Source organism: Schistocerca cancellata, chromosome 5 (assembly GCF_023864275.1).
Source record: "Schistocerca cancellata isolate TAMUIC-IGC-003103 chromosome 5, iqSchCanc2.1, whole genome shotgun sequence".
NCBI classification, from domain to species: Eukaryota; Metazoa; Arthropoda; class Insecta; order Orthoptera; family Acrididae; genus Schistocerca; species Schistocerca cancellata.
In genome coordinates this window covers 751,528,933-751,553,548 of record NC_064630.1, presented here as the reverse complement: position 1 = coordinate 751,553,548, position 24,616 = coordinate 751,528,933, and the positions used below count along the sequence as shown (strand labels likewise).

Sequence of the window (24,616 nt, the reverse complement as noted above, 5' to 3'; positions counted from 1 at the left end):
GTGGGCATGCGGGAGGCCGGGTGGACGTACCGCCGAATTGCTCAACACGTGGGGCGTGAGGTCTCCACAGTACATCGATGTTGTCGCCAGCGGTCGGCGGAAGGTGCACGTGCCCGTCGACCTGGGACCGGACCGCAGCGACGCACGGATGCACGCCAAGACCGTAGGATCCTACGCAGTGCCGTAGGGGACCGCACCGCCACTTCCCAGCAAATTAGGGACACTGTTGCTCCTGGGGTATCGGCGAGGACCATTCGCAACCGTCTCCATGAAGCTGGGCTACGGTCCCGCACACCGTTAGGCCGTCTTCCGCTCACGCCCCAACATCGTGCAGCCCGCCTCCAGTGGTGTCGCGACAGGCGTGAATGGAGGGACGAATGGAGACGTGTCGTCTTCAGCGATGAGAGTCGCTTCTGCCTTGGTGCCAATGATGGTCGTATGCGTGTTTGGCGCCGTGCAGGTGAGCGCCACAATCAGGACTGCATACGACCGAGGCACACAGGGCCAACACCCGGCATCATGGTGTGGGGAGCGATCTCCTACACTGGCCGTACACCACTGGTGATCGTCGAGGGGACACTGAATAGTGCACGGTACATCCAAACCGTCATCGAACCCATCGTTCTACCATTCCTAGACCGGCAAGGGAACTTGCTGTTCCAACAGGACAATGCACGTCCGCATGTATCCCGTGCCACCCAACGTGCTCTAGAAGGTGTAAGTCAACTACCCTGGCCAGCAAGATCTCCGGATCTGTCCCCCATTGAGCATGTTTGGGACTGGATGAAGCGTCGTCTCACGCGGTCTGCACGTCCAGCACGAACGCTGGTCCAACTGAGGCGCCAGGTGGAAATGGCATGGCAAGCCGTTCCACAGGACTACATCCAGCATCTCTACGATCGTCTCCATGGGAGAATAGCAGCCTGCATTGCTGCGAAAGGTGGATATACACTGTACTAGTGCCGACATTGTGCATGCTATGTTGCCTGTGTCTATGTGCCTGTGGTTCTGTCAGTGTGATCATGTGATGTATCTGACCCCAGGAATGTGTCAATAAAGTTTCCCCTTCCTGGGACAATGAATTCACGGTGTTCTTATTTCAATTTCCAAGAGTGTATATCTGGCGGGCCTCTTGAATTTGCGAGCTCAACGGCTTGATTGGCTAGCTTTAACTCAGAAACCCCGTAAAGTGTAGAATGTTACTGTTAAAAATTATTTCTCAGTACAGTCTTCCCTGCAACACCATTGCAAGGTTTACAGGTTGTTGCTGATCACCTAGTGGTAAGAGGGAGCCAGTAATGATTATTATCCACTGGACAGCATCTCACTTGTTGAAATGTTGACACGTGGACGCAAAATGGTTAGCCTATGCTGACTGGAATGGTCCACTTAATGGTGCAGTATGACGCAAAAAACATCAGATCGCGACGTTTGTGGCGTGTCTGTAGGAAGGCTGTTCGAAGCAGAGAAAAACGAACCAGCAGACCGATGTGAATACATATCAAGGTAAATAATTACTATTAAAAACAGTCTTGATCACGATTTATTTAACAAGGTGACCGATTTCTACCACTACTGTGGTCATCTTCAGACCATTGAGTAGGAACCTCTTTCTGTTGGAGAATCACTGGTAGTGAGTAGGAACCTCTTTCTGTTGGAGAATCACTACCAGTGATCCTCTCGACCACACAGTATACGGTAAGTTGATTTGGCTGGACATAGGGAGTGGGGGGTTCGAGTCTCTTTTATTACACTACCCATTTTACAAGAGACGATTCCTACATACTTGCTTGCTCCACATGTCACAGTGCACTCACATACACTGACGACACTACTGTTCAGCTTCGTTCGTGTACCTCTGTGCTCTCCATATTCGTGCTTTTTCTTTACGTATCGTAACATTTTGAGACAACAGCAAAATATTTAATTTAACAAAAGAGATATCATTTTCGCGATTGTGACATATACGTTTCGAGAGAAAGAGGAATTGTGTGGTCATGCACTCGTGTTCTATACAGTATCTGTTCCCTAAGGTATGACCTTTCTTACAGTGATATCAGAGTGGTCTTGTTAGGAATGGTTAATTCTTACTTTTTTGAAACGCGTCCATTATAGTGTGTAAGTAGGCTGTTTATGTTTTCTTATTGGCAACGTTACGTGGCGCTCTGTGTGCTAGTTTGCATTGTTGTCTGCCATTGTAGTGTTGCGCAGCGGCAGCTGGATGTTAACAGCGCATAGCGTTGGGCAGTTAGAGGTGAGCCGCCAGCAGTGGTGGATGTGTGGAAGGAAATGGCGGAGTTTTCAAATTACATATATTATGACTTGTGATGATAATAAGGTAAATACAGTGTTTGTTCTCTATTAAAATCTTTCATTTGCTAACTGTCCCGATCAGTAGTTAGTGCCTTCAGTAGTTTGAATCTTTTATTTAGCTGGCAGTAGTGGCGCTCGCTGTATTGCAGTAGTTACAGTAACGAAGATTTTTGTGAGGTAAGTGATTTGTGAAAGGTATAGGTTAATGTTAGTCAGGGCCATTCTTTTGTAGGGATTTTTGAAAGTCAGATCGCGTTGCGCTAAATAATATTGTGTGTCAGGTTAAGCACAGTCGTGTATAAATTGTTCTAAGGGGACGTTTCAAGTGATCCAATATTTACGTTTAAACACTGCAGTTTCTTTCATAAAAAGTCACCTACTTTTTTTAAGCCATTTCTGTCCAAGATGTTTAATCGACCGGAATCTACCCATTTAGAACAACATAAATTTTCTAAGGTAGTTTGGTTTTCTGATGTTAGTTCTGTCCACTACATTTGCAAAGTTAAAAGAGATATAGGCCTATGTAACTGCGTTTCACTGCTCTGACAGACAATCGCCGTCAACGTGTCGAACTGGGAAACACGCAAGCGGATACGAATCGGAGAGCAATGTTATTACATGGCACGATGACAGGTATTCATGAACTCACAACTGAGGATGTCAATAACATTCCTCTCAACGATGGATGAACGGGGCGACGAATTACGTCAGCAGCATGTCGTTCTGGCTCGTGTTCACATGATGCGTAATTAGCGCCGCGTGTTAATAATATTATTAACAAAAACTGTCAATACTTCAATCAGACTAGGTAATTGGAGTAATTTTCGGACTGAAAACAGACAATTTCAGAATAATACGTAAAGTGTACACATCACTAAGCGGTACAGAGGGCAACGTGAAGGACCCATAACGGGTTTTGAGCGATGAACGATTTGTCATATCGGTTTAACATTACGGCTGTTATGACACATATCTAGTACGTAATATGTTATCTATGCAAATTGTTTACAACAGCGCTAATTTATCTCAAATTGTTCATCTTTACATGGAGAGACAATCGAGTGAGTCTTGTTATTCAAACAACAGGCCATCTGCCGAATCAGACAATTAAAAGAGATCAGTCAGATATGGTGATCGTTACTTTAATTTTTGTTCAGTCTTACGTTCTTGCAACATGGGGTTTTACATGGTGCTAGTAAGGCTAATGGTCTATCTGTCAGCTCTTTAAGGCCTGCACGGCTCATGTTATGGCCACTTATTGTTTGTCACCTCCTATTACGCTACTGCTGCCTCGTTTCCTTATTCCATTTACTGGCATCACTACCTTCCTGTCTTACTTACCCGTGAGTGGCAGCAGCAGCGCGTATCGATAGTGCAAAAATGGTTCAAATGGCTCTGAGCACTATGCGACTTAACTTCTGAGCTCATCAGTCGCCTAGAACTTAGAACTAATTAAACCTAACTAACCTAAGGACATCACACACATCCATGCCCGAGGCAGGATTCGAACTTGCGACCGTAGCGGTCGCTCGGCTCCAGACTGTAGCGCCTAGAACCTCACGGCCACTCCGGCCGGCTCGATAGTGCACTGTCGTACCATCTCTGGGGCGACCGATACTATTTCAGGGCCGTCGTGTGTCTGGAAGTCAGTGGGAGATGGACCAGCACTGCAGTCGGGGACGGAGCAGCTGTCGGCGACGAAGGAGCGTCGGGGACGGAGCACCAGTGAGGTGTGGACAGCCAGTACTTGCCGACTGCTGGCGACAAACGTGCACTGTCCGACTGAAGGAGACTGGAACGGAAACGACCGTTGGTTGGTCGTTCGGTCGGTCGTCCGATCAGCCGATGTCTGTTTGGCCCTTCGACCGTTTCCGGGTGGGGGCAGTCGGTCGGTTGGCGCAGAGCAGCGATGAAGTCTCCGTCGCGTAGAGTCGGGCCGGAGCCGTTGGCGGCGTGCACGCACGTGTGGACTTGTGAGGCGCTTCTTGCGAGGGTTACGAAGTTCGTCGCCCACCGATCGTAGACTCTAAAAGTTAATTGCTCACTTCACCTACTATCAAGACTCAGCTGCTGTCACTTCTCTTTGTTCGGTCCTGTTAGTTGCTTTCTGCGAGGTCCCGCGAGCAACAACGTGTGTGCATTGAAGGCGGGTAGAATTGCAGCCTTTTTCTTGGATGTGGTTTAACTTAATTTAATTCACTCCTTCATTAATGAAGTGCACCGGTGGTATCTTCTGCCTTGTGGCCGTTAACGTTCCGGTTACCTGCCCTGGGCGTCGACGTAGTTTTTCGCAGTGTATTTTCCTCGTCGTGTTATTGTTGTCCAGCCTGGCATATAGTTTTACAGCTGAGATGTGTTGGTAGTTTTGGGCGTTCGTTCGGACTTTGCTGGATTGGGCACCCGTCTCCAGAACGTTGTGATATTGACGTCTTTTTGTCGTTTTGCTGGTCCGGTGGAGCAGAACTGAGTTTATTGGTTGGTTTCTCGGCTGGCCGGCGGTTGGTTTGCCTTCCGATTAAGGAATTGTCGGTCTGGTTGCTCAAAAAAAGAATGATTCAAATGGCTCTGAGCACTATGGGACTTAACTTCTGAGGTCATCAGTCCCCTAGAATTTAGAACTACTTAAACCGAACTAACCTAAGGACGTCACACACATCCATGTCCGATTCACGATTCGAACCTACGACCGTAGCGGTCACGCGGTTCTAAACTGTAGCGCCTAGAACCGCTTGGCCACTCCGGCCGGCAAATGTTGAAAACTCCACACTAAACCTGACTGTCTCACCTAAACGTGCGTTAGTGTTACTTTCGCAGGCCGACCCTTGGAACCTTCTGAGCGCCGCTCCTTGTGTTTCACACGGTGATTTCCTTTTGGTCTTAAGTACACTGTGTGGCCTTCAGCCGAGTTTTAGCTTACTGAAATTGTAAGCTTTTTTTCTCTTTAGGCCTTAAGCCGTGAAATTTTCTCCATGGTGTGTGGCCTACAGCCGAGTTTCAGACTCTCTTAAACTGAAAATTCAAAATCTAGATCTCTCCCTTAAGTCATAACATTGTTATTTTTTGGGTATGAGGCCTTAAGCCAAATTTGAATCATATGCTTTAAGCTAAGGCCCTCAGCCGTTTCAAATTGAAAGCTCTTCTTCCTAGGTCTTAAGCCGCAAAATTGTTTTGACATGGTGTGTGGCTTTCAGCCGAGTTTCAATCTCTCCTAAATTAAAATTTTCAGAATTTTTGTCTCGCCCTTAGGCCATAAGATCTTATTCTTTAGTATGTGCCCTTCATCCGAGTTTAATCTCTCTTAAATTAAAAATTTAAAATTTTGTCTTGCCCTTAAATGATAAGATTGTTATTCTTTATTATGAGGCCTTCACCCGAGTTTGCATTAAATGTCATAAGCCAAGGCCCTCAGCCTGTTTTTTGTTGATTTGCGGCCTTCAGTCGGGTTTCAGCCTAATCACAATTAACATTGAAAATCTTTGTTTTGGGCTTTAGCCGTAACACTGTTCTTGCTTAATGTGTGGCCTTCAGCCTTTTTTTTTCAAGTAAAAAAACTTTTTTTGAAAAAAGTGATATTTCCAGAAGAACTCCTGTACCTCAATTCCTTGCTTAGGCGTTGGGCCCTGGATATCAAATCAAGTCAAAGGAGCTCTTTCGTTGAAACCTTGAGAGTTTGTAATTCTTGCTTATATTATTGTGTGTTTTAACTAACAAAATTTGTATGTTGAGTGTAACCGACAGCAACTTATTTTGGCCCCTTTCCACAAATATAACCTCACCTGCTTTGTTCTGCTAGTCCAGGGATTTCACTCCTGTTTAGCCGAATGCAAGGTATCGTGTGTGCAAGAGGTCTTCACCTGCAACATATCTATATTTCCTATTTCTCATATGAAACTGCTCGCAACTTGTTGTGATCTGCCGAGGAATAGTGGTCGTGATCAGGAGAAAAATAGTCGCACGACCTCAAATACAGATCGACGATGATCAATTACTTGGTAGTATAATTATGTTTCCAAGTATTTAAGTTTCAAATGTAAAATTTTGTAAAACAAATGTTCTGAATGTGTGTAAAGAGAAGGGGGAAGCGGCGCTCATACAGACGCTGATATGTTGTAGAATCCTCTTAGGAAAATCATCACCTGCTGCAGAGCGGCTCCCAGTCACGAGATGCAACTACAGCTATCCGCCGAACCAGAACTTTGGTTAAAAGTGCTAAAAGCACCGTTCATTTGTCGACTGTAAATGATAGCGTAACGTTTTAGTGTAGGCTTCTCAGGAGTAGAGATTTTGGTCCTGAGTCTTCCATCTTTTGATTGGAATATTGAGCCGGATCTGACTGAAGCAACGAACACCTAAAGGATGAGTCGAATTTAGAGCGTTCTTTAAAGTTGTACGAGAGCAGTGATAAATTCTGGACTGTGGAGTACTTTCAGTTTAATTTAATGCGGTTCCGATTATTAACAGTTTTCGATAAATTTGTGGAAGTGTAAAGTGACCAAATTCGTCGGAGAGGGTGAGCAGCAATTTACGGCTGTCTGCTGATGGCACTGTGCTGTACAGAAAGGTGTCGTCTTCAAACTGACTATAGCAAGATGCGATATGGTTTTGACACAATTTCAAATTGGTGTGATGAAATAGCAGCTTGCTCTAATGGTAGGAAAATTTTAGTCAGATTAGTAGGAAAAACTGGCCCGCAATCTTCGAATATCGCATTATTAGTTGCCTGCTTTTCAGAATCATGTTGGTCACATATGCAGGCACAACGTTGTAAAGCAATATGAAATGGATCGAGCACTCAAGGACGATGTGAGGGAATGCGAACAGTCGACTTCTGTTTCTTGCGAGAATTTTGGCAAAGTGTAGCTATTCTATAAAGAAGACCCATTCTTGAGTACTGCACGAATGTTTGCGATCCCCACCAAATCTAACTAAAGGACATCGAGGCAATTCAGAGCCTGGAGCCTGTTAACAGTATGTTAGCTCAACACATGATCACTAAGCAATGTTTCGTGAACAGAAATGGGAATACCTAGAGCGAAGACGACGTTCTTTCCGCGAAAAACGACATAAAATTTAGGTAGTTTGTGTTTGAAGCTCACAGAAGAAAGATTCTGCTACAATCAACGTACGTTTTACGTAAGGACCACGAACGTAAGATATGAGAAATTAGGACTCATAAGGATGCATATAGACGTATTTACCTCACTGCTCTCCAGTGGAACAGGAAAGGAAATGACCAGTTGGGGGTCACACATCCAACGCACTGTAGCTTATAGAGTATATATGTAGATGTAGATGTACTTGAACCCGAGCCTAGGGAAGGAATATTGATTGAACTAATTCTTAATGATCCTGTAAGTATTGTAATTTTAGGAGCAATTCTATTCACGATTTTAGAGTGGGTCGAAGAGAGGTAACTGAAATCAGAGGAATATCTGATTTTTATCCTGTACATAGAAGTTTGAATTGTAGATTGCAGTTAATTTTAATATAGTAGGTATCCAGAACTGTAGAACTGAATCATGATAAATAAGACCGCTTCAGCCTTGTAATAAATCTTAATTTCTGATCCAGTAACTTCGCGACGTTAGAATCACATCTATAGGGATACGGACTAATGATTTATTCCAAACGATAAGCAGTGGATGACCAAATATTCTTTTCCAGTTCTGATAAAAATGTTTTACCCTTAAGTGGTCCGTATGAAACTTCCCCTTTGAAAAATTATCATAGACTGTGCTGGTAAATTTCTACGTTATTTGATACAGAAACAAGTAAGTAAAACTTGACGTACTCAGACAGTTTTCTCCTTAGTTATTCTGATCATCACTAAACTGACACACACTATTTTTAACGCAACGCAGTCTGACTTTCAATACGCCCTACAAAAGAATGGCCCTGACTAACAATAACCTATACCTATCATGAATCACTTACCTCACAAAAATCTTTGTTACTCGTACTACTGCAACACAGCGAGCGCCAATACTGCCAGCTAAATAAAAGATTCTAATTACTGAAGGCACTAACTACTGATAGGCATATTTAGCAAATGAAAGATTTTGATAGAGAACAAACGATGTATTTACCTTAATAGCTTTCAAAAGTCATTATATATATTCGGTGTGATCTCAGTTCTCCATCGCTTTCTCTGATCATAGCAGTGTCATCAACGAATCCTATCATTCATATTATTTCACTTGTAAATATTTCTTTAATTTCCACAACTGCTTCTTCTATGTACAGGCTAACCACTACGGGCGGAAATAAAACTCCTATCTTACAATGTTTTTAATCTGAGCACATCGTTCTTGTTCCTGCACTCTTACTGTCTTTTGGTTGTTGTAGATACAAGACATTACTAGTACTTCCCTACTGCTCACTGTGAATATCAAACATCTCACATCACTTCACACTGTCAAGCATTTTTCCAGGTCGTCAAATCCTACGAACGTGTCTAGATTTTTCATAAATTTTTCCTCCGTCATCAAGCATAATATAACAACAGCCAAAATGGTGAATTTTTCTAGCTTTCCTTCGCATTACTCAACTCCCTCTCCAAATCCGTATCTTTCCTTCCACGTTGAAACTCATATTCACCAAAAGTGTAATGACCGAAATGCTTACAACATTGGTAAATGAACTGTCATGTTTGAAATACCATATATTCATTATCATATATATTATCAGTTTTGTCACTGTTATTATTATTATTATTATTATCATTATAATTATTATTGTTTTTGTTGTTATGAGTTGTACAGACAGTAGAAATATTTGCTTACTGTGGACTCTGCCTGGCTGTAAGACTAATTCTGAAGATTCTAATCGTGCCAGTGCAAATAAATGAATAAATAAATAAACAATTTAAATATTATTTAAAAGTATTCCAGGATTATCTTCTAATATTCTTTCACCTCGTTCCACCTACACCTTGCTCCAGAGACGTTTGTCAATAGATTTACTTGCATAATTTACAGACTTTTAAACCTCATCTTCATTATTCAGGTATTACCCAAGACATCCTTTCGATCTTTTTTCTACATGCCCTTCGCTATTGGATAGTTTTGTGGAATTTCAATTATAAAGCATCAATTTTAATTAAGATGCATGGAAGGAAATTCACTAACCAAAAAACAGACGATATGTATCAGGTGATGGATTTTGAGTGGTACATCACGCATATTTCATGAAGAAACCCCAGACCACATCACTCATCAAATGGCTTTCCGAAACTCTGTGCATTGTTATACCATGATTGAGGTTCTAGAATAATTGTTACTGCAATTCGTGTTTAGTTAATTAACTGCATTACTTTTTTTCAATGTTTTGTCTGTGATATAAGAAATGCCTTTTAATATTTGTGCCTATAGATGTTAATGTTTTTCGTTTCTTATTTGCGCAATAGTTTTATTTTTGTGTGATTCATTCTGCTTCCTAAAGTAATTGTTAGTGTGTAAATCTGCGACATTCAGGATTTATCCAAGGGCACAGCATCCCATAGACCTTATATTAAAAAATGTGCCCTGATCTGTCTTCTATGACTGATGAAATGGTGTATGGAGCACGATAAAAACATACCGAGTTTTCCCTGCAACATGATGGCGAATCCTCATGGTGACGTTTTGTGGAAAGATGATTAAATGAAAGAAGAAACACGTAATAGTCATCCGAGTTGTAAATTACTATGGTCATTTACGTTTTTCACCACCTGTTAATATATAAAAGTAGTACCGATTGCATGATCTTGTTAATAATGTCAGACATATTGTCGAACATTGACATCCTTTCTGTACTCGGTTCTTTATTTTAAATGTGATACTCGTGTTTTTGTTGCACCTTCGACGTTCTACCTCACATTTTAATTTTATCATCACCGATACCGTCCGACACACTCTTCCGCCGGGTACGTTTACCTCCGCCACACCCTCTGACCACGTGAACAGCATGCAGAGGTCTACAACAATGCAACATGCGCCTTTCATGTGATCGTCAGAGTGGTGGAAAGCTCTTCTGGACAATGCCTTTTATTTTCAGTACTATTATAATCACAGGAAAGCATCGAAAAGGCACTGAGTTCATTGGTGAACTTAGATATTGCTTTACAGAAGAATTTTGATTATCTGTACATTAAAAAATGCGCTGTGGCGTCTGGCTCTGTGAGGACATGTTCATCTTACAATATCCTTTGTCATTTCCAACATGTCTCTTTTTACACAAAAGTGCAAAACATGATTGTAATACCAGAACCAAAAACAATATGTATAATGACTATAAAAGCTTAACATTAGTACAAAAAGGAGAAAATACACGAGTACTCATATATTCAATAACTTGCCAGAGCATATCAAAGGTCTTGTGAGTGATAAAGATCGGTTTCATAGTGAATTAAAGAACTTCCTGTTGGCCAACTCCTACTCATCGATGAATATCTTCACACGGATTATAGCTCATATTTCTGTCTGCATTAGAATTGTAAAATACCCAAATAACTGAGAAGAAAAAAAAACCCTGAGATTCCTCTCCAAGGGATCCATTAAAAACGATAAATGTAATGTAATATTCTCCAAAACTTATTCTTGTTTGTTCCCATTTATACGCAAGCAGGATGAAAATTTTTTGTTTGATACACCTGGTTGTCAGCTAAAGAGAGTGCACCTTCACCAAATAAAGAAGAATGGATATGTGGCTAGCGCATGTTGTCATCTACAAAGTACCAATAAAAGTACGTGCAAACAGCGAAAACAGAAAAATTATATTTTTCATATTAATATTGATCTATTACTGTGAGTGATGTCGTTTGTCCCTGCCTGAAAATTATCAGTTGAATCGTTTTCTTCAGCAGGTAGCTACTGTGTAGCTCTTTTACTGAGACATGTTCACTTGCAGTGTTTTATATTGACTAAAATAACAGCAAGCGAAGCGCCTTTTTAAGATAAACTCTTAATGGAGGCCCATCGCTCAAGTAACCTCAGTTTTTATTGGCAGTGTTAGATGTTTGCTTCAAGGATCACGCAGGGAACAAACAACACGCTAGGGTATTAGGCGATTAGGTATTTTCTCGTTCGTCTGATGTATCTAGCAACATCCTCCGCTGAAAAGAGAGTGTTTCGCATCGGAGTAAACTTGTGCTGAAAGATGTCATAACTCAGTTGGGATCTCTCTTCAAGTGGACGTCTTTTTCTTTCTTTTTGGCGGAGGAAATGAGGGAAGGGAAACGAGCGCGCGAACGGAAATATGATTCGAAAGAAGAGAGTGAAACGCGGCACGCCGCGGCGGCGAGCAGTTGGCGGCGAGTTCTAAACTCGGTTTGCAAGTTCCCTCGGCCGGCACGTGAGGTCGTGACCGGGCGGCGGCGGCGATGCGCCACCGACGAGGGGGTGAGGGAGGGTGGGAGGTGCAGTTCTTTGTCTGCCCCCCTTCCCCACACCCAGCCGCCCCCACGAGAAACGCGAAGGCTGGGCTACACGCCGCTCCCGTGCACCAGTTTTTACCGGCCGACTTCGAAATTAATTGCGTTTTCACAACAATTTCACGGATAAGGAAGCGCTTTAATGGCCGTTTGCCTCAAGCTCGGCTGCGCCGCCGCGGGTCGTTTTTCCGCACCTCCCAGTGGTAGCCGGCGCTGAGAGCAACCACGCACCAGCCACTGCTCACTGCAGTCGTGAAAACCTCCCAGACACGTGAACACGTTTCTGTAATAGACTACCTCTAGGATGTCATATAGAAGTGATGGTCAGCACATGTGCAGTAAGTTCACCCAAAAATATGTTAACGATACGAACGTAGACAGATGGGTCCTACTCTGTAAAGCTGACCCTGTAGTGACCGTCTGCCTAACACTCGGTGCCCAGATGATAGAAACCAAAAGACACTTTGCCACAGGCTACTTCAGCAGCCACCACACCGCAACCGGTACGCTCTGGAATGGATAAATAGTGCCCGTTCGAAGATTCAGGTCATCGAAACCACTGAGTCGTCAACTAACCTAATGCCAGTTTCCAATGGAACGTCACCACTGCTCAGTCGCTGACCTAACAGGACCACATCCCAGCAGGTCAGCTGTCACCCCATGAATGAAGACCGAACTGAGTTCCTGCTACTAGCCATCGAGCCACCAATCGCCTCCAGCCTGCTGTCTTTCAGAGGTTTGCACCCTAGACTCTTGGGCACAGTTACTGGCCCCATCTGGGTGGAAATCAGTATCTCGCCCCCAAAATATACTACTAACCGTCCACTACAGCCATGATTTGCCTCGGCCACTGTGATGGCAGCTTGCAACACATCTGAGCCGCGATGAATCTTGCTGCTGCCGGTGTCTTACAAAACTGCACCACTACCATGGAATCGGTGGGTCGAGGCCCATCTTCCAGCCTTCAGCAGATTATGGCTTAAGCTTGCTACCTAGGAGCAGCTTCTGACTCATCTGAGCATATTCACACCCTCTGTATCCGCTAAGCATACAGATCACTCTGAGTGCTGTAGATGATGCATACTGGTATTGGGTGGTCATGTGTACATTTCCTCAATCTCCTTTCTCTGACCACATCTTGCTCCCCCCCCTCCCCCAATCTCACCATACCTCCCTACACGTCTTTCTGCTCTATTTCCCCTCTTCCTGCCCACCACCCTTCCACATCTTCCTCCTGACTCATTCATCTCCTGCTCCTCCCCTCTGTCCACCAGCCATGCTCTTCAGGACATGTAGCCCATGCAATACTCTTCAATAAAGCAGGCTGTTACTACTGCCACAACACACCTGCCATGCAGGGCAGCATACATTTCGCAGCCCAGAAAACTGTGTGATGCATCTGACATGTAGGCTGCCAGGTAACCAGGTTGATCTGGCAAGCTGATGCCGTTTCCACACAACATACCTGACTTTCAGGGTGGCCTATACCCCAGTGGCTGAAAAAACGTGTTTTTATACACACATCAGCTCCTATTTCAGCTGGGAGTTTATAAATCCCAAAGTGTTATTTCTGTGCCAAATTTGGTAGAAACTGATCCACGGGTTTGGGTGGAAATCCCAGATATAAATAACGCAAACGGTGCATTTTATATACTGCTGTATAGTGACGCCTTTTTAACTTTACTATCTCAAAAACGACACTACAAGTGGCCACCTGTAACTCCTAAATAGGTGGCATCAACTTGGTATTTTCATATGGGAACCCACAAGTTTTACTGTATATTCAGATTCTACAATCACAAATATGAACAGTTTTCTCTAATCATTGTTTTCCATTTATCGTGGATGGCGCTGTTATCGACAAATATCAGGTGTGTCTGCTGCTGCAAATAAGAAGATGACGCATTTGAGTCTACATTTCATCTATGACGCAAATGTAACAGGTGATCTTGATGTTCTAACGTTACTTGCGTGTTGCAGTTGTGATTGTATAGTATAAACTATGTGGCTAGACACTGACATTCCTGGAAATAAGCTACTTGTATGGTAACGTACTTTCCTGGTCTCTACTGGGTTGACTGTGTTGAGTCCTCAAACCATCAGAATGCTTCATTCTGGTAGCCACCCTCGAACCCTACAGTAAGGGTGACTGATTTCAGTGTGTGTTCCCTCCAACTGCTGTAACTCTCGCGCTATCCACTATGTGGCTACCAGTTCAACACAAACCACAACCGTTGCCATAAGGTAAAATGTCCTAGAGATGAATGCGACAGGCGTACCTGCCAATGATACCCACTGAAATCAAGCCCCCTAATGGTGCGAGGCAGGGGGACTCATCAACATCAGACACCCGAGTGGTGAGATGCAAACATCCCGATGGGAACAGAAAACTATTACAACCACCCCGATGCATCACACTAAACATAGTTTCTAATAAGACACTGAATCACTTAACCAAACTGTACTGTACAATAAAGAGTCAACGGCCTTGCCTCAGTGGATACAGCGGTTCCAGTGATATCACAGAAGTTAAGCGCTGTCGGGCGTGACCGGAACTTGTATGGGTGACCATCGAGCCGCCATGTGCTGTTGCCATTTTTCGGGGTGCACTCAGCCTCGTGATGCCAATTGAGGAGCTACTCGACCGAATAGTAGCGGCTGCGATCAAAGAAAACCATCATAACGACCGGGAGAGCGGTGTGCTGACCACACGCCCCTCCCATCCGCATCCTCAACTGAGTATGACACGGCGCTCGGATGGTCCCGATGGGCCACTTGTAGCCTGAAGACGGAGTGCTTTACTGTACAATAAAACTTGAATCACTCAACTAACGTTAGAACCAACTGTTATTAAACAAATATTTTCATTTACATCGCAAATGAAGTGTAGAATCAAAAGCGCTTTTCCTTATTAACAAAAACAGACACATTTGATACACACATCAAAAAAGGGTTTGCGTCACCTCGGTTCCGGGAGTTCTGGACCTGTGCAAAATATTGGAATAGATTATCAACATGAACATCATTTCCGCCCTTTCTGTTGCTCATGAAAACCACACATTGAATGTTGTATCACCGTGCAGAGAGACCTTCAGAGGTGGTGGTCCAGATTGCTGTACACACCGATACCTCTAATACCCAGTTGCACGTCCTCTTGCATTGATGCATGCCTGTATTCGTCGTTGAATACTATCCACAAGTTCATCAAGGCACTGTTGTTCCAGATTGTCCCACTCCTCATCGGCGATTCGGAATTGATCCCTCAGAGTGGTCATTGGGTCACGTCGCCCATAAACAGCCCTTATCAATATACCCCAGGCATGTTCGATAGGGTTCACATCTGCAGAACATGCTAACCACTATAGTCGAGCGATGTCGTTATCCTGAAGCAAGTCATCCACAACATGTACACGGTGGGAGAACGAATTGTCGTCCACGAAGACGAATGCCTAACCAGTATGCTGCCCATATGGTTGCACTATTGCTCGGAGGATGACATTCACGTATCGCACATCCGTTAAGCGCCTTCCATGACCATTAGCAGTGTACGTCGACCCCCTTAATGCCACTTCAAAACAGAAGGGAACCTCCACCTTGCTGCACTCGCTGGACAGTGTGTCTAAGGCTTTCAACCTGACTAGGTTTGCCTCGAAACACGTCTCCGAGGATTGTTTGGTTGGAGGCATATGCGACCTCATTGGCAAAGAGTACGTGATGCCAATCCTGAGGGGTGCATTCGGCATGTTGTTGGGCCCATCTGTACCGCGCTGCATGGTGTCGTTGTTGCAATGATGGTCCTCGCCATGGACGTCGGGAGTGAAACTGCAAATCATGCAGCCTACTGCTCACAGTTTGAGTCATAACACGACTTCCTGTTTCTGCACGAAAAGCATTATTCATCAAGGTGGCGTTGCTGTCAGGGTTCCTCCGAGACATAATCCGTAAGTAGCGGCCATCCACTGCAGTAGTAGTCCTTAGGCGACCTGCGCGATTCATGTCATCGACAGTTCCTCTCTCTCTGTATCTCTCCCATGTCCGAACAATATCGCTTTGGTTCACTCCAAGACGGCTGGACACTTACCCTGTTGAGAGCCCTACCTGGCACAAAGTAATAATGCGGACACGATCGAACCGCGGTATTGACCGTCTAGGCACGGTTTTACTACAGACAACAGGAGCTGTGTACCTCCTCCCTAGTGGAATGACTGGAACTGATCGGCTGTGGGCATGTCTGTTTACGTATATGGGCGAGTTTAGTGACATCTCTGAACAGTGAAGGGGACTGTGTCCATGATACAATATCCACAGTCAGCGTCTATCTTCAGGAGTTCTGGGAACCGGGATGATGCAAAACCATTTTTTATGTTTGTATTTGTTAACAACAGTGCCATCTACCACAAATCAGAAAAAATGGTTTCAGTAAACCTTTCGCAATTTTTGGCGCAGAATACGAATATGGATTAAAAATTTGTGGTTCCTGTCTGAAAATACAAAGCTGACTCCGCCCAGGTAGTAGGGATGGTTAGGAGGTGGCCAGTTGTAGTGAAGATAGTTGTCCCCTTTACTAACTTTAAGTTTTCACTGAGTTTTTTCCGTGTGATGCTTCATTTCGAGATATTTAACTGTCTCGTGTTAAAGGAAACACCCTGTGTATATATATGTAGGATGTAATGGGTACAACTCCAGTTTCATATTGTGGTACCTTAATACGTACAAACGTGAGTGGGTTGGTTGTTGTTTCTCTGCATCAAACAGTCTTCCCACAAATACGTCATGCACTTTACAACCTTATGATTTCTGCACAGTCACAGTGCACCACTTAAGTGTATTACGTCTGTCAGTATGGACTAATCGCCTCCAAACTCCAACAGTTCACCTGCTGAGCAGGGGAAATTATACTGAAGTGACGAAAGTCATGGGATAGCAATCTGAACATACATATACAGACAGCGGTAGTACCGCGTATATAAAGGATATAAGGAGAGCGCATTGGCGGAGCAGTCACTTTTACTCATTTGATTTATGTGAAAAGATTTTCGAAGTGATTTTGGCGGTACGGCGTGAATTAACAGACTTTGAACGCCAACTGGTAGTCGGAGCTAGACGAATGGGACATTCCATTTCGGAAATCATTTGGGAATTCTGTATTCCGTCATCCACAGTGTCAAGAGTGCGTCGAGAATACCAAATCTTAGCTATTATCTCTCATAACGGACAACGCAGTGGCCGACGGCCTTAACGACCGAGAGCAGCGGTGATTACGTATAATTATCAGTGCCAACAGACAAGAAACACGGTGTGAAAAAACCACAGAAATCAATTTTGGACGTACGACGAACATCTCCATTACGCAGGCACTCCGTCATCAGGCCACAAGTGGCCCATCGGGACCATCCGACCGCCGTGTCATCCTCAGATGAGGATGCGAATAGGAGGGGCGTGTGGTCAGCACACCGCTCTCCCGGTCGTTACGATGGTTTTCTTTGACCGGAGCCGCTACCATTCGGTCGAGTAGCTCCGCAATTAGCATCACGAGGCTGAGTGCACCCCGAAAAATGGCAACAGCACATGGCGGCCCGGATGGTGACCCATCCAAGTGCCGGCCACGCCCGACAGCGCTTAACTTCGGTGATCGGACGGGAACCGGTGTATCCACTGCGGCAAGGCCGTTGCCATCTCCATTAGGGCAGTGCGGCAAAATCAGGCGTTCAGGGGCTATCAACGTGAGTACCTTTGCTAATAGCGCGACATGGTCAAAAGTGCCTTTCCTGGTCTCGTGGCCATGTCGGTTGGACCTTAGACGACTGGATGCAGTGGCCTTCTGAAATGAGTCTCGACGTCAGTTGATGAGAAGTGATGATAGAGTTCGAGTGTGGCGCAGACCCTTCGAAGCCATGGGCCAAAGTTGTCAACAAAGCACCGTGCAAGCTGACAAAATAGTTGACATTGGCTGAAAATAGTTACGTTTGGCTAGTTGACGACCATTTGCAGCCATTCATGGACGTCATGTTCCCAAACAACGATGGGATGTTTATAAATGACAATGCGCCATGTCATTGGTTCGCAACTGTTCGCGATTGGCTTGGAGAACAATTAGAGCGAATGATTTGGCCAATCAAGTCGCCCGACATTGATCCCTCCGAACACGTATGGGACATAACTGAGAAGTCAGTTCGCGCACAAAATCCTGCACCAGGAACACATCGCAATTACGCAGGTCTGTGGAGGCAGAGTTGCGCGATGGAGTCCATGGCACGTCGAGCTGCTGAACCATGTCTGGCAAAAGAAGGTTTGACACGATATTAGGAAGTATACCGTCAGTTTTGTCACCTCATCTTAAGCATTAATGGCTTGTTCTCGCCATGTACACATGGACGTACTACACAATCTAAAAAAAAAAAAAAAACACGCGTCTTGTAATTGCTAATTCATTAATTTGCAAATTGTGTAAATACTGATGTAATGGTGTTCAGTACATCGTCCTCAGTCACCAATACATTTATCTGCTCTTATACCAGTTACGCCGTGTATCTGGGTAGGTTATAAATGATTTGTAACTGAGTTGCCAACTCAGGCGAGTAGGCGAGTAGGGTAGGTGGAATATTACTTAGAATGAACGTTGGAGCTGCTGTCGTAAAGGTTGCTTTTCTTAATATCTCCACTAAAGCAACAGCGGAGAAGCTACAATGGATTTTCAGCTGGATAATGTTGCCAAATTAGGGTAAGGCGGAAGGCCACAAAGGAGCAACAGAGACGCAAAACGCCAATCACTTTATTATATATAATGAACCATAAACACAAATGAAATGCGAGACAGCCCTTATGGCGTGTGACTGTACCAGTCCACTATATTGCAGCTTCCTTAGCAATCACCTGTCCACCATGGAATTACGAATTCGTAAAAGAACAATACAAAACATAAATAAAAGTTCGTCAAGCACATACGGAGTTCGAATAGGTAAAAAACACAAGAAGCAATACTGGGGACAGTGGGGAGATATTGTTCCATCGTCGAATGTGAAGAGACGTGTGTGTGACGTTGGGCTAGCAGAGAAGACAGCGTGCACATGTAGCTTCGGCGTTCGCGGAATCCGTGTGCATACTCTCGCGACTACCCTATGCACATCTGACTCCTAGAAGATGAAGGCCATACCACGTTACTAGCTAAGATGGCAGCAGACTTCTGCGCCAGCTGTGGTGAACGATCCAAAACCGAAGGGTATTTAAGAGAGCCTGCGATGGAATCCACTGGAGCGTAATTTTATTGCCTAGGCAGTGCGCCACAGCCACGATTACAGCGCTGACCTCTCCCACAGCTTTTAACACGACGGAATGGGAGCGACTTCCAGGGTCTCAGGTTGTTCATTCTGACGTGCTGACACTCAACGACGGCGAGGAAAGTGGTGTTCCTCCGAGCCAGCAAAATAACGAGGAAAATTTTAAATGAATAGCTCCTTTTCCTTCAAAGTGCTGCGCCATGTTGGGGCATTTTTAATAATATGCTTGGCACGTGTGAAAGTTGTTCTGGTCTTATCATTCGATGGTTCTGGACTTCAGTAACAAAGTGGTGGGTCCCGAATCCCGAACAAAATGTGTTCTATAGGAGAAATTAGCAAATTAAATTCTGCAACTCATTTACCGTGCACTGAATCAGTCTTTGGTACGGTCGCTGGTTTCTTAACTTCCCTTCCTGTGCGAATCTGGTTACTGGATTTCACTCGTATATCAGTTGAATAATCCATTACTTCATCCTTACAGGAGCTGGACAAAATGTTCCCTAAGGCCTCTCAACGTGTATGTGAAACGGAAAAGTTTATAAACGGTTGTAAAATAATCTTAACCAACAGGGACTGGATTGAGAGATACGACTCGTCAATAAATATCAATTCCAAAGTTGTCATGGAAGGTAGGAGAACAGACCTCATCGAGCTTACGAGCTTGTGTTATGCAACACTGATGATCGATATCAACTGTACATGTTTCGTGTACTTTCTGCGTTTTCTTATGTTTAAGGTGATATCTGTGTTACTATGTTCTTTCATTCATTCTCTTTGTGATTAATTGTTCTTATTTCTTATGCAGTTACCTGATGAGAAGTAATCTGTGCAAGTATTTTTCAAAACTATGTTCTGTTAAAATGCTTATGTGTCAAAATAGTATTTGTTGATGCATACTGCACATAGGTTACTACTAATGAAAAACTGGAAGTCGGTCCGCTACGAGAAACCGTAGGCCGGAATGAAAAGTTGGATTTGGCAGTAGGGCAGCAAAGAGTCTTTGTGACTCAGGGAGTCAGTGGATACCAGGCAAAATCTTCAAATGTCATGTGCTGAAGGAGGGGCAGAAAGCTCCAAGATTTAGTAATAATGCTTCGGATGTGGAAGTTTACTGGATAAAAATTCATGACATTCATTGGTTGCCTCTGGATCATATAAAAATCGAAGGCCAAGAAGACAATTTTCATAGCATTTATACTTCAACAATCACGATTACGAGTACAGTCTTTAGTTTAGCCACTGAAGATCACCACAAACTTGAGCTCAAGTAAACACGACGTGGCATGCACGCGACTAATATCTGAAGTAGTGCTGGATGGAACTTACGTTCCGGCGTAAAGTCAAGCGCCGGCACGCCTGTCGGGAACGTTGGACCAGAGAGGGCTGTGAGGAAGACATCAGCCAATTGCGCCGGCCGCTGTGGCCGAGCGGTTCTAGGTGCTTCAGTCTGGAATCGCACGACCGCTACGTTCGCAGTTTCGAATCCTGCCTCGGGCATGGATGTGTGTGGTGTCCTTAGGTTAGTTAGATTTAAGTAGTTCTAAGTTCTAGGAGACTGGTGACCTCAGATGTTGTCCCATAGTGCTCAGAGCCGTTTGAACCATCAGCCAACTGCACGCGGACCAACCCCTCTCTAGGAAGACAACCCGATGGCACCGTGCTCAACACGAAAAGAACATTAGCGCTGCACCGCCTGGCTGCGACCCAGTTGTAGACTATCAGTTCTACGACTTCAACAGCTGCATTAATAACAGGTACTTGCATAGCAGCGACTTTGGAACTGTATTACTTCTCTTGTATTACGAATGTATGTACTAAAGGTATTACTTATGTAGCGTCCATCTTGCGGTACATCATTATAAATTTCTCAAAGTTAAGTATTGTCATGTATTTTCTGTAAATAAAATTCATTAAACGATTTGCTTGAGTTGTTGACTTGCGAACCGAGAAAGCAGGTTTCCTTGGCACCCCATATTCGACGACTGGTTTGGATACAAAAACTGGCAACATGAGTCCTGCAGGACTGTCCATAAATCCGTAAGAGTATGAGGGGGTGAACACCTGTCCTCAACAGCGCTTTGCAAGGCATCCCAGATATGCTCAATAATGTTCATGTCTGGAGAGTTTTGTGGACAGCGGAAGACTTTAAACTCGAATGGATGCAGATGATCAGACAGGATGCTTACTTTCGTGTCACATGTCAGAGTCGTATCTGGACGTACCAGGGGTCCATTATCACTCCATACCTGTACACTCCCATCCACTCGATACAATTTGAAACGAGACTCGTCCAATCCGGCTACATGTTTCCAGTCATCAACAGTCCAATGTCGGTGTCCATGGGTCCAGGCGAGGTGTAAAGCCTTGTGTCGTTCAGTCATCAAGGGTACACGAGTGGGTCTTTGGCTCCAAAAGCCCATATCGATGATGTTTCGTTGAATGGTTCGCACGCTGATACTTGTTGATGGCCCAGCACTGAAATCTGCAGCAATTCACGGAAGGGGTGCACTTCTGTCACGTTGAGCGATTCTCTTCGGTCGTCGTTGGTCCCGTTACTGCTGGGTCTTTTTGCGACCGCAGCAATGGCGGAGATTTAATGTTTTACTGAATTCCTGATATTCATGGTGCACTCGTGAAATGGTCGTACAGGAAAATCCTCACTTCGTCGCTACAGTGGGGGTGCTGTGTACCATAGTTCGTGCGCCGACTATAACAAAATGATAATCTGTCATTGTAGCAACTGTAACCGATGTAACAACTGAGCCAGACACTTGTTGTCTTATACAGGGTGTTACAAAAAGGTACGGCCAAACTTTCAGGAAACATTCCTCACACACAAATAAAGAAAAGATGTTATGTGGACATGGGTCCGGAAACGCTTAATTTCCATGTTAGAGCTCATTTTAGTTTCGTCAGTATGTTCTTCCACCTACGCTCAATGGAGCACGTTACCATGATTTCATACGGGATACTCTACCTGTGCTGCTAGAACATGTGCCTTTACAAGTACGACACAACATGTGGTTCATGCACGATGGAGCTCCTGCACATTTCAGTCGAAGTGTTCGTACGCTTCTCAACAACAGATTCGGTGACCGATGGATTGGTAGAGGCGGGCCAATTCCATGGCCTCCACGCTCTATTGACCTCAACCCTCTTGACTTTCATTTATGGGGGCATTTGAAAGCTCTTGTCTACGCAACCCCGGTACCAAATGTAGAGACTCTTCGTGCTCGTATTGTGGACGGCTGTGATACAATACGCCACTCTTCAGGGCTGAATCAGCGCATCAGGGATTCCATGCGACGGAGGGTGCATGCATGTATCCTCGCTAACGGAGGACGTTTTGAACATTTCCTGTAACAAAGTGTTTGAAGTCACGCTGGTGCGTTCTGTTGCTGTGAGTTTCCATTCCATGATTAATGTGATTTGAAGAGAAGTTATAAAATGAGCTCTAACATGGAAAGTAAGCGTTTCCGGACACATGTCCACATAAAATATTTTCTTTCTTTGTGTGTGAGGAATGTTTCCTGAAAGTTTGGCCGTACCTTTTTGTAACACCCTGTATTGGCGTTGCCGACTGCAGAGCGTTATTCTGCTTGTTTACGTATCTCTGTATTCGAATACGCATGCCAATATTAGTTTCTTTGGCTCTTCAGTGTATTTTTGATAGGGCGTTAAGTTGCTTCAGATGCGAATAAAAAGCAGTTTATGTTCAACACTGCGTTGTCAACACTGATTCGTTCCAAAGTCCTTTTACCTAAACAGAATCCTCTTCTTAGTGATGCAATATACCCGAATGTCCTATATTGTTCTGCTGCAGAATATTAACTACTTCAATAGCGTTCAATAACTTCCGTGGGTTACAGAATTTCATAAGTAGTTAGTTTCGTTTCAGAAATACTCCACGTGAGTAGCATAGGTGAATAGCTTAAGTTGTGTAAAAGTGTGAGTGCATGTAAAAGAACTGGTTATTTTGCTTAAATTCATTAGTGTCAAAATCATATTTCAGTATTAAAAGTAACTAAATAAAATGCTTATCACAAAAAATGAAAACTGGCCTTTAGATTTAAACGACTGACGTCATGACTACTGGCTTCAGAGGGTTGTACAAGTTTCGCTATCCATGTATTTGTGTTTATCTGTGTTTCCTCATAGTGTCTTGCCAGTCGTTATTAGTTCTGTCAATAGACGGAACTCTTTATGGGGCTCCACAGTAACTGTTGAGCCAGTGATTTAACCACAACAACAAAAGGGGATAGTTCAAATAGCTCAAGTTGTGTGAATGAGGACTTTATAATGTTGGTAGGGGTAACCTCTGCTGGAAATAGTGCCAATACCACTAACGGAAACGTCATCACCGAAAAGAATTTCATACAGCTTGGCTATTATCTGTAACATCAGGGGACCTACCGAAAATAACGACACGGTTCGCTGCAACTACGACACAATCTCGACCATATACCACTGAAAAACGAAAATCTAAATCCTACTCTCCCCACAATGTTCTCCGTATCTAGAAATGTCCCGCGAGATAGTACGGTGGAAATTTAGACTTGTTGGCTCGCACTGCACGTATCTGCAAATGATAACTGCAGTTTACGGTTGCTTGTACCACGAACGCTTTTCTTTTATGCAAAACATACTTCAAAAGAAGTTTGTCAGTAGAAACTCAAGCGCGCTTGCTTCTTTTAAGCAGTATTCGTTGAAGTGATTTAGCTGAAACTAGGAATGTATATACTTTTGTTTACAATGTTTTGAAGAATGTTCTTTTAGTTCCGGAAATTATATATTTATCAATCTCATTTAACTATCTAAGAGGGGTGTTCAGTAAGTAATGCAACACTTTTTTTTCTGAAAGCAGGTATTCTGTAAGAATTCAGAGCTCGGCAAACGCAATCTTGTTAGTGGGATTCTTGTTAGAAGGCACAATCTTCTCTAGTGCCCTGCAACTAATACTTCAAGTAAATTTAGTTTTTCTTCGTCTACTGTGTGCAGTTTTCACGTCAAAACGTAAACATTGGTGTTATAAGATGAAGTAGCTCCTGATACTCTTAACGTGTTTACGACTGTTACAACCAAGGTATCAGGTATTTGGGGACTGACAATTTGCCTTGTTTTTTAGGTCAGTAAGGTATGACTCATTGAACCACCACAAAGTGACAACACATGGTAGAATATGAAAAGTAAGAGTTTCAGTGGTTCACATGTAGAACATAAAATTAGCTCTGGCAATGAGCCGTTTACACAGATATTGGTGTTTTCGACATTTGTTTAGTCCCTGTTACAACAGGTGCTTTCATTTTACTTTTTGCTAATTTCCGAGTGTAAAATCGACATAAGAGTGAGCCATAACTGCAGTGCTAATTTTTTTCTTTTTAGTTACACCATTTTTTTAAAAAAAGGAGTAAAGATTATTCGTAAAATTTCAATTGGTTTGAAATTTTGCGTTATTTTAGAAACTGGGAAAAGCGATCAGTACTATTTTAATAACAATACCAACGGAAATGAGCAGCAAGAACATGACATAAGAATTGGTACAGCTTTACTCAGACAATAATGTCCTCGTGGCCGTGTGTCGTGGCTTAAGGTACGTGGTGTACGGGCAGTGCGCAAG

The 24,616-nt window shown here is 43.8% G+C and overlaps 1 pseudogene; it reads right to left on the bottom strand.

Moving 5' to 3' along the window:
• Positions 1–17,278: 17,278 nt before the first annotated feature.
• On the bottom strand, positions 17,279–17,396 carry LOC126189739 (5S ribosomal RNA; annotated as a pseudogene).
• Positions 17,397–24,616: the final 7,220 nt, after the last annotated feature.